Source organism: Pongo abelii, chromosome 11 (assembly GCF_028885655.2).
Source record: "Pongo abelii isolate AG06213 chromosome 11, NHGRI_mPonAbe1-v2.0_pri, whole genome shotgun sequence".
NCBI classification, from domain to species: domain Eukaryota; kingdom Metazoa; phylum Chordata; class Mammalia; order Primates; family Hominidae; genus Pongo; species Pongo abelii.
In genome coordinates, this window is record NC_071996.2 from 70,065,279 (window position 1) to 70,086,649 (window position 21,371).

General features: G+C 35.0%; 1 protein-coding gene across 4 annotated transcripts in view; it reads left to right on the forward strand.

Moving 5' to 3' along the window:
• Positions 1-21,371, forward strand: part of B3GALT1 (beta-1,3-galactosyltransferase 1) — a 371,348-nt gene that overhangs the window by 31,334 nt on the left and 318,643 nt on the right. Inside the window, exon 1 of one of the 4 annotated variants that reach the window (XM_054549435.2) lies at positions 11,604-12,260. The exons of the other annotated variants lie outside the window; for them this stretch is intronic. The gene's annotated coding sequence lies outside the window, so the exon portion shown is untranslated. Of the gene's footprint in view, positions 1-11,603; positions 12,261-21,371 lie in introns of those variants that run through there. 4 annotated transcript variants of the gene reach the window in all.

Here is a 21,371-nt window from a genome sequence, read left to right on the forward strand (position 1 = left end):
TCCTTTCATAAGAATTCCATCGAGGATCCAAATTGTGGCCTTTGAATGGTTTTCTTCCACATAAGACTAATTGCCCTATACAGGAATCAAACCTGCAATTGTAATCTCATTAGCACCATATTCTAACCAATTTAGCTGACTCCCATTTACTTATTCAAAAATCAGCAAATGGAAAATTATTTTCTTAAGCTTAATATAAATTTAAACTACTCATTTTATTCTTTCCGGCAAAAGGCTCACAATAATAGATATTGAAGTTACTAGACCCTTTCATAAACAGTATGAAGTCTTACAAGAAATAAATGTAAAAATTGATTTAAAGAATAAGTGAATAAGAAAGAAAAATATTTTAGACATTAGGGTAAAATGTGAGAGAATAAAACAAGTAATACTGAATACTGAATATTTGCTCTATTTAGGTAACAGAAAGCAAATCATTTGGTAAGAATTCAGCATGCAATAGCTGATATCAGCATCATCTCAGGAACTGTTCTTACAAAGTTTTATCTGTGTTCGAAAGATGGGCGTCTATTCAGATGCAAATCCAGAACCAAATCTCGGGATGTGCAGTCAATGAATCAAGTTCTCATCCTCTATTTGTTAGGACTTCAATGTGTGCCAACTTGCTACAATGCACTTGAAGGAAAAAAGTTAATGCTTAGTACTTTCCTTATAACCTTAAACTTTATCCTTACCCCAGGAATGTATCTTTTTCCTGAAAGCCACTTATGGTCAGCGTTCTGTTGATGGAAGCACATTGGTTAGAATATGGTGCTAATGAGTTTACAATTGCAGGTTTGATTCCTGTATAGGGCAATTAGTCTTACGTGGAAGAAAACCATTCAAAGACCATAATTTGGATCCCCAATGGAATTCTTATGAAAGGAGAATGAAGATATGAGTTGTGAAGAGCTCAAGGCAAAGCTGGCTTTACTTCTCAGGTAAAGAAAACAAATACAATTTTTTTTTGTAAATTTAGAGTATGTAGCTTGTCTACTGGACAGCAGCATCATCATTTTATATGATGTTACATATAGTTATGTAAGTGAACACTTAAATGGAATATGGACTCAGCTCATTTCTCCTTTAGCTCCATGCTATTGGAAATCACTTGGAACTGGTGGGCATACTGAACATAGATCAGAGCTGCAGAATGCAAAGAATAATTGAGAAATGGCCCCCTGCTAGCACAATTATTAAGACTCATTATTTAATTGCTATAAATATTCTATCAAACTGAGCAATACCAAACTTAAAAACACATTCGTTTAGATACATTTACTAAGATAAACAATTAAATTTAGTTTAATTTTATCCAGTTTGCTTTGTATATGGCAAATCTTTGCTAATCAACATGGATTTCGAAAGTATATTTTATATGTGCCATATGTTTTCTGCATATTAGCCAGTTGTTGGTGTATTAAAAGTCAGGTTAAAAAACTCAACCTGTTTTTAGGTTTATTATATATGTTAAGTTACTTTTCACATATTTGATTGTTTTAATAACTCTATAGCATTTTTACAGAAATAAGTAGCTACCGCAGGGAATTTGGAAAATATATAAAAGTGTAAATAAAATGAAAATATGAAGTATTCACATTTCCTGCCAATACACATAATCGTATCATTGCATGTCCTTTTGTTTCTTTTCTCTATACAAGAAAAATATATTGGCCATGCATGGTGGCTCACACCTGTAATCCCAGCACTTTGGGAGGCCAAGGCAGGTAGGTCACTTAAGGTTAAGAGTTTGAGACCAGCCTGGACAACATGGGGAAATGTCATCTCTACCAAAAATACAAAAATTAGCCAGGCCTGGTGGTGGGCACCTGTAATTCCAGCTAATCAGGAGGTGAGGCAGAGGTTGCAGTGATCCAAGATTGTGCCACTGCACTGCAGCCTAGGTGACAGAGTAAGACCCTATCTCAAAAAAAAAAAAGAAAAGAAAAGAAAGAAAAACGTATTAATATGAAAGATGGAATCAAATACATAAAGATACTTTGAAAAGTTCGTGTTAAATGGAATTAAAAGATAAAAATATAAACTTTATTTCTCAACATAAACCCCATCAAGACACTATTTAAAGCAATGATACCAGCATTTTATTCCATCCCTAGAGAACTAAGGATTGTGGGAATTTAACCATATAATGCAGTCTTTTTTACATTTTAACTAAAGAAAATTAAATGCCCTTTATAGATTTTTTAAGATTAGGAAACAAAAAGAATTCAGAAGAAGCCAAATCAGGACTGTAATATGGATGCCTAATGATTTCCCATGAAAATTCTCCCAAAATTGCTCTTGTCTGATAAGAGGAATGAGCAGGAGCATTGTTGTGGTGGAGAAGGACTCTCTGGTGAAGCATCCCAGGAGTTTTCTTCCTAAAGCTTTGGCTCACTTTCTCAAAACACTCATAATATGCAGCTGTGATCATTCTTTGGCCCTCAGGAAAGTCAACAGCGAAAATGTCTTGAGCATCCCAAAAAAACCATTGCCATGACCTTTGCTCTTGATTGGTTTCCTTTTGCTTTGCGTGGATGACTTCTACCTCTTGGTAGCCATTCCTTTGATTGTGCTTTGTCTTCAGGATCATACTGGTAAAGCCATGTTTATCTCCTGTTACAGTTCTTTAAAGAAATGCATTAGGATCTTGATTCCACTTGGTTAAAATTTCCATTGAAATCTCTGCTCACACCTGCAGCTGATTTGGGAGCAATGGGTTGGCACCCGTCAAGTGGAAAGTTGGCTCAATGTTTACTTTTTCAGTCAGAATTGTATAAGCTGAATTAATTGAGATGTCTGTGGTGTTGGCTGTTGTTTCTGCTGTTAACCATTGATCATCTTCAATTAGGGCACAAAACAAGATTAACTTGTTGTTGTTGTTGTTAATTGACATAGATGGTCTGCTGCTGTGGGCTTCGTTTTCAACATCTTCTTTTTCCATCTTGAAATGAGTTATCTATTTGTAAACTGCTGATTTCTTTGGAGCATTGTCTCCATAAACTTTTTTGTAAGGCATCAATGATTTTGCCATTCTTCCACCCAAGCTTCACCATACACTTGACGTTTGTTCTTGCTTCCATTTTAGTAGAATTCAAGTTGCTCTGATAGAAGCTCTTGTAAAACTCATGTCTTATCCTTCTTAGTGCCTCAAACTAGAGTCTGTTCAGAGATCTTATAACAAGTGAGTGAAAGTTTTTTGTAGTGCAAAAAGTACATATTTTCCATGATCTTCTTGAAGATCCCTTTTACAGGCAAAACTGTAGCCTACTTTTTCCCATTTCATAATTATTTTCTATCAGTTTTTTTAAATACCACTTTAATGGCTGTATAATCTTCTACTCTAGGTATATACTTATTTAACTACTTAACTACAATCCAAATCTTAGAATTTATGTTTTTTTATATTAGAAATAATATCACAGTGAACATCTTTGTCTACAAATGTGGCCTAATTTTTCATTGGTTCTTTAGTAAGACTAAAGACTGACATTGTTACTTCTGTACACATTGAAAAAGAGTAGATGAAGTCCCTATCTAACCTTCCCGAGTCCAAAATAAAATGTTTTTCCTTAAATTGATATTAATATGAGATTTAATGTTTTTCAATTAAAGAATGAGTGTTCTTTATGAACCATAGACTTCACTGGATGGAGTCTTTCACCTGTGCCTATACATGCCTATAGGATGTACAGTAAAAGTGTTCTGAAGCATGAAGGTGCTTTCAAACAGGAAGAGCCCTATAAGTACTTCAGAAGAATTTCCAACCTAGGACTAGCCAAGAGCATAGTAGTATAAGTGGTAAACCAGTGATTTTCATGTTGGTGATCTCCCTCTATTTAGATGCCACTGGATACGCATGACTCCCCAGAAAAGCATCTGCTGTCCCATACGCACCCATCCTCCACACCTCTTCTGTTTTTTCTTGTCTTTAATTCTAGTCTCAATTTTATTTCATTCACAATTCCATGCAGTTAAAACTAAAATTGCTGATTGTGTGTCAGATTTTTGGAAAGAACATCTTAATCTGAAAGAATGGCTTCTATAATGGAATTGGATGAATGCCTAAAATCACACAAGTTTTATTAATTAAAACTGTAATGTTACAAAATCCCAAATTATTAAAGGGTATGTAATGAAAAGTCTCTATTCCGCTCTTGCCCACCCACTCCAGTCACCCATTTCCCCTCCTCAAGAGTAACCACTATGAAAAGTTTCTTGTGTATCCCTTTTTTTTTTATTTGAGACGGAGTTTTTGCTCCTGTCACCCAGGCTGGAGTGCATTGGCACAATGTCAGTTTACTGCAACTTCTGCCTCCCAGGTTGAAGCAATTCTCCTGCCTCAGCCTCCCAAATAGCTGGGATTACAGGTGTGTGCCACCATGCCTGGCTAATTTTGTATTTTTTGTAAAGACGGGGTTTCACCACCTTGGCGAGGCTGGTCTCGAACACCTAACCTCAGGTGATATACCCACCTTGGCTTCCCAAAGTGCTGGGATGACAGGTGTGAGCCACTGCACCCAGCCTTATTTGTAAGCACTTCTGTCAGTTCCTTGTAAGTTCTACACAAACAAGAGCAGTATATACACAATGTCCTGTACTTTGCTATTTGAAATATAGTGATATCACAAATACATTTTATTTTCTCACATATGAAGTTGCCTCATTTTTTAATGGATTCATAGTCCATTGGATGGATGGAGCATTGTTTCTTTTATCAGTCACTATTGCTGGGTATTTAGCAAATTTTCAAATTGTTATTCTTATAAACAATACTGCAAATGATTATTCTTTTATATATGTAGAATTTTCTTGATATAGGATGTGAACATTTTAAAAACTTCTAACATTTAGTGCTAAATTGCCCTCCATAGAAATTGTACCAGTAGTTCACCAGAGTTTATCTTTATCCTTACCAGCATACCACATCAAACATTTTTATTTTTGCCCATGAGAAGCAAAAATTGTATCTTGTATTTTAAGTATGAATTTCTTTTCATGAGGTTGGACATCTTTTTGTCATATATATTGCTTCTCTTCAAATCATACTAATTTAATACCTGGCCTTATCTATGCACCCCTAAGAAAAATATTCTGTGACCGTTAACCACTTGAGAAAAAATGCAGATTTATTGTAAATAGCAGGTTAACCACTGTTCAGTGACTTCTTTATAACATGAAAACACTGTCTCAACATTTTCTTCTCCAGGGTAAATAATTCCTTTCCCAATGGCTGTAAACTGCTAAACTCAGTTTATAGTATAATTAATTAGTTTAGGCTGTTAAAAACCTCTGAATGTTTTGTAAAAATGTCAACTCAGTTGATTATCTTGTTAGCAGAATACTAATCAAAACTTTGTTAAATGAATTGCATTTTTGAGAGATTGTGTTGAACTCTTCAGGTTTTAAAATAGATAAACCACGAACAATCTACAAAATTCACATTCTAAACAGTATACAATGAAAGTAACTCATCTATGCTCCTCGATCTGCCATCAGACAGTACTTCTCCCAGAAGACAAACACCTTTAACTAATTTCTTTGCAAGAGAGAGGCAGAGAGAAAGCTTGCAAGTATATACTGTTATCAAGCCAAATAGTCACACTATCAGCACCTTGCCTTTGTTCTTCTGGACAACATATCAACATGTTTTAGAGACGTTTTCATATCAGTATGTATAAAGTCATATCATTCTTTTTAACAGCTATGTGGTATTCTAATGGGTAGACATGCTTTAGTCCATAATACTGGATATTTAGATTATATGCAGCACAAATTGCCTACATCATCAAAAATGTTGCAGTAAACTATCATGTGCACATGCCATTTCTCATATATGCAAGAGCATCTGCAGGATAAATTATTAGGAGAACTCTTTGATAAAATGGTAGGTATATTTTCAGTTAACACATGTTGTTGTATTGCCTTCCCTGGCAATTGATGCCAATTATACATTCACTTCAACATGTCTCTATATCAGAATGTTTCTACACAGCCTGAACAACCCAGTGTATTTTCAATATTTTTATATTTGTCAGTCTTTGAGAAAGGAAATTGTGTTTTGCTGTAGTTTTTTTTGTTTGGTATGTTTTCCTTTTTATTTTCTAAATTGGAATCATATTGTCTATTTCATTTTTTGGTCTGCTTTTATTCATCTAGCAAAATATTTAGAACATTTCACATTTATTATTCTTTATAAACAATATTTTAATAAACTTATTTTGTAATATTTTTAAATTTACATAAATATTTCAAAGATAACACATTTGTATTTTCTTTCTCACTTATATATTTATTCAGTCATTTATTTATATTGCTATGGACTTATGTATATTATATAACTTTAGGTCATAATCCAACACTCTGCTGTTTATTTTGTTGCTTAGATTCTTTCAGATGTAGCCATTGGGAGCTCTTTCATTTTTTTATTTTTTAATTGTATTTATTTTTGAGACAGGGTCTCACTTTGTCACCCAGGCTGGAGTGCAGTGACACGTCAAAGCTCAAGTGACCTTCCCACCTTAGCCTCCCAAGTAGCTGAGGCCATAGGTACATGCCGCCACACCTGGCTAATTTTTTTTTTTTTTCTGTAGAAACAGTGTCCCCTTATGTTGCCCAGGTAGGTCTCAGACTCCTCAGCTTAAATCTTAAGCTATCCTCCTGCCTTGACCTTCCAAAGTGTTGAGATTACAGGTGTGAGCCATCTAGCCTGGTGGAAGCTCTTTCAGGTTGGCGCCTATGTCCTTTTGATCACAGTCCCCAACATTTTGTTCGTTGAGCACTTCTTTATTTTCTGGTTCAAGATGCTCCTGGATCATCTTGTACTTCCTTGCCTACACCTGCAATCAACCATTTCTCCAAGGACCCCTGGTTCCCTTTATTAGAGAATGGTATTTAAAAATGAAAATCTGTATACTGGTTATGTTTGTTGCTACTGGAGATTCATTGCTTCAAAGCCATCTTAGTGCACAGAGTTAGGTAACACACACAGACACACACACACACACACACACACACATATATATATATAATTATGTCTGTATCTAACCCTGTGTTTATATATTAAGGTATACATGAATTCCTGTTTATGTCTCCAACTCTTATCCAGTAGTACATTCTAGTCTTCCTCTTTTGCTTCTCTGTAACTTCCATCTCTGAGGGTGTGAACAACATGGCTGTCTCCATCCAACACCCGTTACTTATTCATTCAACCCCACAACAAACATAAAGCCATTTCAGAATTATAACCTGTATCCCTATAAGAATATAACCTTATCAACCCGTGTATAAAGCTATTAGACAAACTCAGTAAATAGAAGTTGAGATATACATGTTTATGAAAAAAAAATAATTAGGCCTATTTCTTCAAGTCCTCATAAATATGTGTAGTGTTATGTCATTGTGTCATGCACAATTTGTGTATGTGTATATATGCACACCTCTTATAGGCACGAGTTCCCAAGAACTCATGATAGGTGTGCTTACACAAATGTAATTTGCATTTTACAGTATCAAAGCTTAGTTAGAATATTTTAACGGCTGCACTTTATTTCATAATTTATAGTTACAAATTGTTCTTTCTTACTAATTGTAAATTCAATTCATGGCCTTTGTCAGTATTTTAGAAAACAACAAAGAAAGATAATATAAATTACATATATTTCTACTACCTACAAATAGTTATTATTAACATTTTCTTGCATTTCCTTTCAGAATTTTTTCTATGAATATGTATTTGAATGCAGATTATTATAGGATTTGCGTTCAACTATATCACTAATATATACTGCATATACTGTTTCTAATTCATTTAAATAAAGAGCATTTCCCCATTATCTTCTAATATATTTCCTTAATATCTGCATTTATTACAACTTATGAATTTGTCATAACTTATTTAATCATATCCTATGATATGATGTTTATAGTCCTTCTACTTTTTCTTCTTTCCTGTTTCTCATTTCTTGGGAGGAATTCCTAAATATGAAACTACCATGGTTAATGGTATGAAAGATTAATGTCTTTTTTATATAGATTTCAGGTGACCAACCATATCAATGATATTTAAGTTGCTCGTCTCACACCACTCTCTCAATATTATGAACTTGGAAGAATCTATTATATCCTTTGCCCATTTTTTTCCTATTGGCTTCAGTGTTTGATTTTAATCATTTTTCTTCATATTAAAGATATTCAATCTTTATCCATTATCTTTGATACAAATAAGTTTCTCCCTTATGTGATTTATACCTTCATTTTATAGAAATGAAAAAAAGCTAATACATTTATGATTACTTTTCTAGACCAGAACTGAAAATCATGTCATTTATTTGTGAAAGATGTTTTTACTCAGATAACTTTGACTAATAATTTGACTTTCTTTTCACAAAACCATAAATAATAAAACTTTATTTTCAAACTCAAATGTATTCATCAAAAAAATTATTTGACTCCATATTGCATGCTTTTTTCATAACGTAATAATCGTGTGTACTGGTATACAAGTTTAAAAATATTATTCATAATCTTATACAATCCCTCTAAACCTTGTGGTTTTCCTCTCTAAAAGTTGAAGAAATAGAGGTATTATATGGTCAAGTGGTTTTCTGAGGACTAGCTGCATATGTAACGTCAATGTCAAGTTTAGAACCTGAAGTTTGTCTACTCTAACCAGAAAAAGAATATTAAAGTTATTTGTTTGTGTTAAATTTTTCCCAGAATTGTTTTTCAAGAAGGGAGCAATTCAATAAACTGTTGCTCCTTTTTGACTTTGGATGAGGGAAGACATTGGATAACATTATAAAAGATAAGGTTAAGTCAGATTGGACATTTGAAGAGAAAAAGCATGTTGCAATATACCATCAAGAGATGGGCCATACATTTTGCAGCCCGCGTGGAACATTAAAAATTATCCTTCACCTGCACTTAGAATAAAAGCCACACAGTTTACTGTGGCCCAGTGAGACAGACATGATCTGGCTTCTGCCTGTCTCTCTAACCTCATTTGGTTGACTTTCCTGCTCTTTGTGCTTCAAGCATCCTGGGCTGGCCTCCGCTCTATTGCAAGAAAATGTCAGGTTATTTCCATGTCAGAGACTTTGCATTTTGTATTTCTTCTACCTGGAGACTCTGCCCTTTGGCCTCTGAATATCTGGGTTTTATTTAATTCTTGGTCTGTTTTGTGCCTCTGGAGTTTCTGGTCCCCTATTTAAGGGTGCCTCTCCTCCATTTATTCACTGTCATATTGCTCTGTTTATTTCCTATAAAGCACTTTCCATGACTAGTTGGTGAGGGACCATGTTCACTTCTTCAAGGAGACAAGAGTGTATAGTCCATAGCCAGACAACCTAGACCAAATTCTACTTTGCTACTGTGGTTGCATGACATTAGGCAAGTCTCTTAGTCTCTCTGTGTCTCAGTTTCCTTATGTATAAAATGTACTTAATAAAATACTCTTACAGGAAATAGAACTACATGCTCTATACAGTTTTTTCATTAATTCTTCTATTGTTAATGCAGGTTTGTGGAATAATGGGAGGATACAAAAAGGAAATCTTATTCCATTTTACATCAAATAAGGCATTAATTGTTGTAATACTTTTTATTTATTTTGTTTTGTTTTCTAAACATAGAGATCTTAGGATTCCAAGGATTCCTAGGAGGTCTCCTGTTTCCCAGCTTTGTGCCCTTGATCTTGGGTCTGCTTCTGGCTTCTCTGCTCCCTTTTGTATTAATAGTAAAACTCCTCTAGAGCTCTGTCTGTGCTTCCTGTTATCTCCCTTTGTATATTGATCCCGTTTCAATAGCATTTTCTTTCCTACCACTCCATTGAAATGCTTCAGTTGACATTGCAGTCCAGTAGTCTCCCATCTCATTGAAACTCATGTCATTTCTCATTTTTCATTTACTTTATGTGTCAAAAAAATTTGACACTTTGATCACTCCGTCCTTATTTAACAAATTTTCTGCCTATCTCCTGGAACACATACCTTCCTGGTTTTCCTCCTATCTCACCAGTAGTTTCTTCTCAATTTTTGTTACTGGCTTTCCCATAACCCTAAATGCTGGCATATCTCCTTCCAGACTAAACCTGTGATCCCTTCTATATCTGCAATCTTGCAAGGCGATTTTCTTATCATATGTACCAAAATACCATCTATATACACTGGCAATCTCTGAATTTATACTTCCAGCCCATACCTCTACACTAGTGCCACATTCTTGACATTTGCCTCTTTGGCACTCTAAGAGGGCAACTAATAGAATTAGGATGAATCTAAGAGTTTTGGTCTGAGCTACTGAAAGGCGGAGGTGCTAGCAACTGAGATGGGGACAGCTGATAGAATTCTCAGACTCAGCATATGGAAAACTTTGTTTCCGATCTCACTCTCCTCCCACATGGGCACCACCGTCAGCTGTCCCCATCTCAGTTGCTAGCACCTCCGTCTTTCAGTAGTTCAGACCACAACTTTTAGATTCATCCTTGATTCTTCTTTTTCTTGTAGCTCACATCTCATCTTTTAGTAAATCTTGTTGGTTATATCTCAAAATATATCGAGAGCTTAACCACTTCTCACCCCTCTTTGTTGCTACCCCTCTGGTACAAGCCACACCATTTCTCACCTGAATTATTTCAGTAGTCTCTTATATCATCTCCCTGACTCCACCCTTCCCCCAAATCTATTCTTTACATAGCAGCCCAAGCAGTTTTTTAAAAAATCATAAATCAGATTATGTCACTCCCCTTCTCTCAGTTCTCTAGTGGAGTCCTGTCATCTTTAAAGTAATATTTTAAATCTTTACAATGGCCAATGAGACTTTACTTGTCTAGCTCCTGTTTACTTCTCTGAACTCACTTCCTACAAATCTCCCTGTGCCTATTTCTTCCTTGATCATGAAAGCCAATCCAATCTCTGTGCCACTGATCTCTACTTGGACTCCTCTTCCTTCAGATACTTGCAGAGCTTGCTCCCTCATTTAATTCAGATCTCTTTCCAAATGTTCTCCTCAAACAGATTCTACCCCCTATTGCCCAGTGTTAACTAAAATAGCACTCACATCTCCCTTTGTCTCTTCTCTAAATCTATTTTTGTTATTACACTTATATATTACATATTTTTGTTTATCTCTTTTTGTCTGTTTCCCCCACTAGAATATAAGTTGCATGAAGGCATAGGCTTCCTATAACTCCCTTGCTCCTAAGATTAGTGCTTGGCAGCCAGTAGGTGCTCCCTAAACATTTCTAAAGGAAAGAATGAAAGAATGAATGGTCTTCTTACAATGCAGTATATACACGATGCTGGAATAGTTCCTTAAATAAAATGTTAATCCTCTTTTGTGCTGGATTGGACTGAATAATCTACTTTCTTTGATGTTTGATGTTAAAGTGATGCCATAAAACAGCTATTAAAAAATTGAGAATTAAGGATCGAAGAGAATCCAAATGCTCAGCTGACTTAGCTACCACCCTGTAGCCTGCATGGCACTGAGGCAATCATCCGTCTTTATTGAATGCTTGTCTTATTTTTACGACTCTTTTAGCCATTCACAACCTTGATGGGAAACCTTTTCCAATATTTAATTATTCTTTCAATTGAATATCTATTTTTTTAAATCAAGTCAGATTTAATCACACCAGTTTAAGCTGATTTCTTTTGTAGATCTTCTGGGGAAATAGAAAATTACTTCTGCATACAATCTGCTTAGGTAGATTAGCCTGCATATTCAGTACAAGGGTACATAATAGGTGCACTAATGCTTGTTGTATGTAGTTGAATGGATTGCATGTGAACAAGAAAGAACTGTTTAGCCATTTCAAGTACTTTAGGGTTTTTATCTTGAGACTGTTTGTATCCATTTAACTATTTTTGTTACTTGGCTTTAAATACCGTTTCATTCTCCTGCCAAACACAGACATCAACGTTCACATAGCAAATGAGCAATGGGAACCTTAAAATATTAATCCCAAGGTCTTGAATGTCAAAGTAATAATTACTTCATCTCAGTGACATGTGATGATTTTAAATAATAGCTCTTCTGTTTGTCTGGTGATGGGCATAAATCTCAGCATAAATCTGTGTGAGGGTGGATTGGGGTGGAGGTGGCAGGGGAAAAGGAAAGGAGATAGAGCAGAAAGGATACTGTCAGGAAATTAAATGAAGGATGGGACTTCTTTAATAATGTAGTCTTTTCTTTTTTTCATAATATGTTAGAGTAACCCAAATGATCAACCACCAGGTGTGAAGATTGAACCTGCTGTGGTGAGTAGGACTACCCTTTGGACAGCATTATTAAAGCCAGTCACAAAGGCATATTTCCAAGATAGGAAAGTCTGATTCAATTATTTCTTTCTTTAACTACTACACAGCTTACTTCTGATCATAAAAATAATATATATTGTTCTAAAAAGTTAAAAAAGAAAGTAAAACACTGATGCCACCATCTAGATAGAATCATTATTATTTCTGCACTTTATTTGTTTCTCCTATCTTCTATGCATATTTTAACATGTTACTGAGAGTCGTGTTAACTGTACTCTATAATTACGTATCGTAACTTTTAACTATTATGACAATATATGCCCATTCCTTACAAACATCTAATTTCAATGATCAAATAATACTTCAAAATTTATCAAGATATTTTAATTTACTTAGCCATTTGCTTATTGTGAATATTTTGGCTCAATGGGTTTTTTATTGCACAAAACATTTAAATTATTTTTTGGATAAGTTCATTTTCACAAAGAAGAATTTGGGGTCAAATGTTCTGAAAACTTGCCTTTTTATTAGTGGTGGTTGTTTTGATCCCATGCATTCCTCATACTTTTATTTTAAATTGCTAAGTTGAATATGTAAATTGCTAACTGGATCTCATTGTTATTTTAATTTGTATGTCTTTGCTATAGCTGATGTTGAACATTTTCTCCTGTTTATTAGCCACTTATGTTTCTTCCTTGGGGACTTGTGTCATATAATATTTTAATTTGTTTATTGGGATGCTAGCATATTAATTTTTTAATAAATAATTTCTGCAATCAGGACAAAACAATCAGGTTCACCAGACATTTAATTTTAGTGCTGTTTGGCTTAACTTATTACTATAGCATAATAAAGAAATGTTCAAGGCCATTATACCACATAATGTCTTAGAAAATATTCTTTGTTTAGGCCCTGTCCAAACATTTTCTAAATAAAATATCAAGAATTATTTTATTTATAGGGAATACTGTTGTACATAGATTCATTTTCTGTATTTTTTCTTTGTTGCTTTAAATCAAGGAAATCAGGTAAAATGTTTTTCTCTATCCACACTTTCATATACTTCTTCACTTCACTCTGTTCTCACCTACACACACACTTACACATACACACACACGCACTATTTATCATTTATTAGCTTCTCTTAGTTTTTGGAAAAGGAGAAAAAAAAATAACGTTCATACTCACATATATGTTATGCTTATGTATAACCTATGCATGTTGAGTGCTTATTTTTAAAGAAAACAATGCAACATTTCATTTTTAGGTTTTTTTTAATTGCTAGTAAATAAAACTACAATTGAGTTTGTATATTTTGTTTATATCCTGTTTTATAGATTTCTTAGAGTATTTTATATAGATAATCATGTCTGCAGATAGAGAAAGGCAGTTTTACTGCATCTTTTTTTATTTTTATTTTTATTTATTTATTTATTTATTTATTTATTTTTGGGAGGCGGAGTTTCGCTCTTGTTGCCCAGGCTAGAGTGCGGTGGCGTGATCTCAGCTCACTGGAACCTCCACCTCCCGGGTTCAAGCGATTCTCCTGCCTCAGCCTCCAGAGTAGCTGAGATTATAGGCATGCGCCATCATGCCTGGCTAATTTTGTATTTTTAGTAGAGACGGGGTTTCTCTATGTTGGTCAGGCTGGTCTCGAACACTTGACCTCAGGTGATCTGCCTGTCTCGGCCTCCCAAAGTGCTGGAATTACAGGCATGAACCACTGCTCCTGGCTACTTCATCTTTTTCCATGTAAATGCCCTTGATTTTTTCACTTGACTCATTTCACTGGCTAGGATCTCCAGTGTACTATCCACAATAAGAATGATCATCTTTGCATTCTGTCTTTCACCATTACGTTACCTGTAGCTTTCTCATATGTACTTTTTATTTCTATTCCTGGTTTTCTGAGAGTTTTTTTTTTTATTATAAGTGAGTATTGACACATCAAATACTTTTTAAGAATCTATTAATAGTTTGACTTTTCTTTCTACTAATATGGCGTATTATTTTTGGTATTGTATATTAGATAATTTGATATTTAGATATTTGATTCAACCTTGCATTACACTGACAAACCCCAATTGTCATGATCTATTATCCTTTTTTATCTTGCTGTATTCATTTACTAGTATTTTGCTATGAATTTTTGTGTCCCTGATGATGAGGGATATTGGTCTGTAGTTTTCTTATGATTGCTCTATCATTATACACGTAACTACCTATTGTTTTTGTACTATTTTTAACCACTCTAATTGGACATTATTATTGTTGTGCTTGATAGTTATTGTTCAGATTACCTTACATTTTACCAATTTATTTGCTCACTATTCCTTTTTAATTTCAGTCCTTCTCTTTGCAGCCATGTTTCTTCCTTCTGGAGTACATCCTTTAAAAGGTCTGGTAGTGAGTTATTTTAGTGATAGCACTTTCAATTTGTTGTTTGCCTAGAAATGTCATTCTTTGAATTGTTTAGACAGGTGTACTATTCAAAGGTAATGGGTTTTTTTTTCTTCTCAGCACTTTGAAAACGATATTCTACTGTCTTCTAAACTCCATTGTTGCTGTTGAAAAGTTTGTTTTATGATAATTATTCATTTTTGGTAATTTGCCTTTATTCTGACTGATATTAATGTCTTTGTCTCTGAGCTTTTACTATTTCATTACAAAATATATATGGTGTATTTCTTTTTATTAATCTTGTTCAAAGCTTATTTTTGAAGATACTTATCTTTCATCATTTTTGGACCATTTTTAGCCCTTAACTCCGAAGACATTGCTTTCTCCCATCCTCTCTTTTCTTTCCCTCTGGAATCTCACGTTGATGTAGGTTGGGCCTACATATTCTGTCTTCTACATCTCTTAACTTCTCTTTTATATTTTGTATCTTTTTTCTCTACTTTTGTACAGTAGGCAATTTCTTCATATCTGTTATCTAGTTCAATTAGTGCTTTTTTTAGGGGAAAGAGGGAATACAGGCAAGACATTGAAACTTTTGGGGATTAGGGAATGGAAGAGAATTTGTTCACAGTTTGCCCTGTTTTTATGTAAAATATACTAGTTGGAAATATTTCTGTGGGTGGGCATTTTTAATGGGGAAATCTTTGCTAGCTATGGAAAATCAAAAATATTTTTCTAAATTAAGATGTTTTAAGTACAATGAGTATCACAAGGAATGGATCAAAAAGAGATCCCAAGGTAGTAGTTGAGCTGACTCATAAGCTACCATAAGAACCTTTAATTTCTCTGCCAAACAACTATGACTGTAAACATGAAGAGAAAGTATATAGATATTTAGATATTTATATGAGGGGAGGGCACAGCTACAGTTAAATTATGTGATCTTAGGTAAATTTGTGAAGCGTTGTTACTACCACTGTTCTTACAATTTTAGTAATCAAATCTGGACTGGCAAATGTGTGGGAGAAGGAAACCAGTATTTATTAAGCATTTGTGATATTCTGCATTAGGCACTACTTATTCTTACAATGGTCCTGAGGTTAAGATTTTGTTATCCTCATTTTAAAAAAGAAGAAAATCATCTTGGAGGAGTATAGCTACTAAGGTTTACAAAGCTAGCAGGTGGCAGAGCCAGACTCAAACCCAAGGGTCACTTCTAGGACCATGATCTTTCACAAAGCCATGCTGTTTTATCAGAAGTCCCATTCCCTTGATGAAGCTAAGTCATCAAGGGAACAAATGAAAAAGGATTATCTTAGAGTAAGTCATTAGAAAGTGTAAAGAATAAAAACAGTAAATCATAGAGTTATAGATTTTTTTTTAAATGGAAGAGACTTCCATTTATGGTAGGGATGAGTTTGCAATAAGGCTGAGCATGGTTGAAGAGATGGAACTGTGTACAACTTTAGGGAGCTTATGAAAGTGATGACCCTGGAGTTGTTTAGTGCATAATCTATACAGCGTACCAGCCCATCAAGGGAAGGACATGGCCATCTGGTCTTCCTAGCTCTGAGATGCCACCTGCAATGTAATTTCAGGAATACCTCAGATGTGGGGATACTGAATCTTAGGGAAAATTCAAGCTTGGTCAGCTAACAGAGTTAATCTAACTGCTTCAGTATTATACTGGCATGTCTTGCAGAAAGAGGCAGCTCAGTCCTTTGAATTTGTTGTCTGAGAAGAAGACAAAAAGAAAAAAAAAAAAAACAGAACACATAGGCATAAGAAGGAGAGGCATACCATGTCATCCCTCCAATTTAACAGATGCTTTGTTAATTCCCAAGAATAAATGGCTGGCATTAATTATGTTTTCAAAGTAATAAGATTGGAAAGGTTTTCTTCTGTATTAAAAAAATGTGGTTTTTATCATTTCTATTGAACAACTCCTGTTATATAGAATACAATAATAAGAGCCGTTATGAGTCAAACTGCATTTTGTATTTAAATAGTGTACAAGGTCAAAAAGTTCAGTTTCAAAAGTGTCTTATTCAACAAAATTGGTTGTCTAGTGTAGCAACATTGCAATTAGTTTTTTTGTTTGTTTGTTTGTTTGTTTTTTGAAGACAGAGCCTCACTCTGTCACCCAGGCTGGATTGCAGTGGCGTGATCATGGCTCCCTGCAATCTCCGCCTCCCAGGTTCAAGCAATTCTCGTGCCTCAGCCTCTTGAATAGCTCCACCATGCCCAGCTAATTTTTGTACTTTTAGTAGAGACGTGATTTCACTATGTTGATCAGGCTGGTCTCAAACTCCTGACATCAAGTGATCCGCCTGCCTCGGCCTCCCAAAGTGCTGGGATTATAGGAGTGAGCCACCGCGCCCAGCCAAGCATTGCAATTAGATATTGCAGTTCATGCCAGATACACACTTTCTTAAATGTTAGCCAGAAAGAGAGAAAAAGCAAGGACAGGAAATAAAGAAAGAAGGAAAGGAGAGAGGCAGGGAGGGAGGGAGGGAAGAGGGAATAAAAGAAAGAGAAAGACATGGAAATAATTAAAGAATTATTAACTCACATGGAAGCAACTGAGGCATTGGTGGTTACAAAAGACAGTTTCTTTTTATAATGCAGACTGGGAAACATTTTATTTGTCCTAAAATGGTAAGTGTGCAAAAAGAAACATAAATATACGATCTCATTCATCACTGCTCTGTAACTTCTTTCAATCTGTATTTGAAGGCTCACTGCCCTTCTCTTCCTGCTCTCCTATTCTCTATCCTTTAACCAAAGCAATTCTTGCATTAGAGATAAGGATATATTTGTGTGTTAGAAGAGAGAGGAAAATGTGAAAGAAAAGCAGTAAACATTTCTGATCCCTCTTACACAGGGTATGTCCCCCTAAAGACTCCAGGAGAGGTAAGAGTCCTGTAGGAACCAATGTACCCAGGCCCCTCCACTCTGCTGCTCAGACATGGAGAAGGGAAAGGACCTCCTGCCAGTTGTTGGGGGAACATATTGACTAAGGAACTAGAAACTGACCCACTAAAGTTGCAGAAGAAAATTAAAATTGTAGCTGCCCTTCAACTCCAACACTCTGAAACTCTATTTTGGAAGGTAAACTCCATCTGCTTGCTTCTTGCCCAACATGGATTTCTGAAAGCCTACTAAAAGTCCCGGATCCCTGGGCCAACTGACTCTGAAGCCTAACGTAGTGATTGTATTAGTCTGTTCTCACACTGCTAATTCCAAGTCTGGGTAATTTATAAAGGAAAGAGGTTTAATTGACTCACAGTTCCACATGACTGGGGAGGCCTCACAATCATGTCAGAAGTTGAATGAGTAGCAGTGTCAGGTCTTACATGATGGCAGGCAGGAGAGCTTGTGCAGGAAAACTCCCATTTATAAAACCATCAGGTCTCATGGGACTTATTCATTCACTACCATGAAAACAGTATGGGGGAAACCACCCTATGATTCAATTATCTCCACCTGACCCCTCCCTTGACACATAAGGATTATCACAAGTCAAGGTGAGATTTGGGTGGGGACACAGCCAAACCATATCAGTGATCAAAAAGGAAAAAAAATTACAGTATCTATATGTGCTGTATGTTTCTGAGAGAATCTAGTAAAGACAGTATAGAAAGGGATATAATCAAGAAAAGGACTTAAAATCTAGAGATGGTAGTTAAACATATGTATGCTTCCTTCAGTTACCCCTTCCAGATTTCCGTAAATAGAACAATAATCCACGTAGATGCTGAAGCCAAACATAGGAGTCATTCTTAATTCCTCTCCTTCCTTGTTTTCGAGCCCCTTCCCTGATACCATCACAAAGCATCAGCAAATTCCCTCAACTGTACCTCAGAAATTTTTTGACCTCCTCTCCGCCTATCTAAACTGTTCCCTTACTTCTGCTCCTACTGGTGGCTCAAAATGATCCAAAATCTATGATTTCTAAAAGTCTGAAGCCTTTTCAAACATTCATCTTTAAATTCCTGGATGCTCGTTCTTTTTTTTTTTTTTTTTTTTTTTGACAGAGTCTCACTCTGTCACCCAGGCAGCTTGAGTGCAATGGCATGTTCTTGGCTCTTGGCTCACTGCAACTCCCCGCCTCCCTGCCTCAGGTCATTCTCCTGCTCAGCCTCAAGTAGCTGGGATTACAGGCAAGTGCCACCACACCTGGCTAATTTTTGTATTTTTACTAGAGATGGGGTTACACCATGTTGACCAGGCTGGTCTTGAACTCCTGACTTCAGGTGATCCACCCACCTTGGCCTCCCAAAGTGCTGGGATTGCAGGCGTGAGCCACCGTGCTTGGCCCTGGATCCTTGTTCTAAAGTCACCTGTTCCCCCAGCTTATTACTTTGTGGTGGCTTCCTCTGATTCACGTCATATTAGATCTACTAAGATTTATGCCACATCTAGATACTAGAAAACAAACAAGCAAAAGATTTTAAACACTATAAACAAACTTGGTTTAGCTGAGTAAATTACACACATGCATGCATACAAATACATATCTGTGTATATGCTTTTAAAGTGTGTATCGGTATATATATATATATATATATATGTGCATATATCTACATTTCTGAGTAAATTACACACATGCATGCATACAAATACATATCTGTGTATATGCTTTTAAAGTGTGTATCAGTATATATATATATATATATGTGCATATATCTACATTTATATGTATGTGTGTATCTATATTTATGTTTTTAAAGTCCTGAGAATAGTAGGGTGGTTGAGGATATGAAACCTGAAATATTGGTGAGGACGTATTAAGGGTGTGATTTTAATCTCTGTAAGTATTGTTTCGCCTTTTTGCTTCTGTATAATATACCTGACCTCTTTAGACTTTAAAACATTGGTGAGCAAATTCCCTTTGAATCATCCTGGATGGAGCAGTGTATATCACTCTGTTCACAGGAGATGTCTTTAGTTATTCTCCAAGCTCGGTCTGTTTTGCTCACCAAAATGAAAAATTATAAAGAAAATAACTACGGTTTATCTTGGTATAACTCAAATAGTTTAGAACATTATATAAATCATAGAAACTACTGGATTTAAAATGAAAGTAAACAGATTTTTAGTAGAAGATTATTTAAAATACTTAACTGTGTCTTCTTAGTTTTCACACACAAAAACTATACCTGCTTCCAGAGTGCTGATAGGTAATACAGTGTTTAAAAATGTGAAAAAAAAAGTAATTTATCTACAAGGCCTAATTGTACCTCACATTCTGTGATAAATATTTCTTGTGCTCCAAATTATTGCCTTGTTACTTGTATAAAAAATTCAAATGAAACATCCGATTATACTTAGTTTATAATAGTTAATGTAAAAGTTATAAAAAGATAAATACACTGTTAATTGTTAATCTATGCTAAAAACTAATGACAAATGAAAGCAGTCCAACAAGAGTAACAAATAGGTTAATTTCCTTAAACTCTTATGAATTATGTTATGCTCTACTTTTTCCCCAATAGTGTAAACAGGATTAGAATTCTCAAAAAGAGCTTTAGCAGAAAATAGTTATTTTTCTATTTAAAAAAAAATTGGACTGGGACAGAGTTAGCTTTATCAATGACAAAAATCTTTGTAATTTAGTAAAAGAAGAAAAATGAGACCTCCAAGGACAAAAATAAAGTGAAAATACCTGTAATTTCTCCGAATGGTAAAGTTATATACATCTAGCAAAGGTTAGACAACAATTATTCTTTATCTCAAATAAACCCTGAATAATGCATTACTTTGCAAAAACAGATTGCCCTCTTTCAACAGAGTGATATCTATTTTGAACCTCAGATTGATCTTACTTTTGGTACTGATATATTTTGTGAGAAGACAGGATAGTGCTGACTATTGTTTAACATTACAGCATAAATGGTAGGTCACATAAACATGCAAAATTGAATTATAGTAAAATCACTTGCAGAGCTATACTCAGTCTCTTCTCATATAACTATGTTTTAGTTAACTAAAAATAGCCTTCTTTCTATTATACAGCTTTATTTGAGGTTACTAGAAGGTAATATAAGGTGAAGATAATATAATTTGGTATCCACAAAATATTATTGAAAATAGGAAATAATGAGATATAATTTAAATATATTTTTTAATTTAATTTAAATGGCTTTCTTGTAAGCTTTTAATTATTTTCTGTTTTCTGAACCTTGGCTAATAATCAAATCAATAATAATTTTTTTCTCTCCAACAGTTAAAAAATAACTCTATTCCTTCAGGAGAAAAGGCATACTGAATATGATTCAGATTTTATTTATTAGGAACAGGTAGAATCTATTTTAAATGAATCAATTTAAAGCAATTACCAAATGATCATTTTCTGTCTTGTGCTTGGGAAAACACTAGTCATCTTTCTCTTCCCAAGAGAATTCTGCATATTCTGTTCTTGTCTCCCCTCTGAGTGGCCTCGTCACTCTAGAGTGACATCCATAGGAAAGAGAACCAGCTAGTCCAGGGGTTGCCAAGACTATCTCAACTCCAGGACAGCTTATTCAAGCATGCACCAAGAAAGTGCCTGCACCTGTTCCTACTCCAAACTATAGTGCCCTGCTATTCAAAAAGTGGTTTCCAGACCAGCAGCATCCTTATCTCCTGGAGCTTGTTGGAGACAGGAAAATCTCAGGCCCCATCCCAGAACTACTGAATTAGAATTTACTTTTTAATAAGATCTCTAGA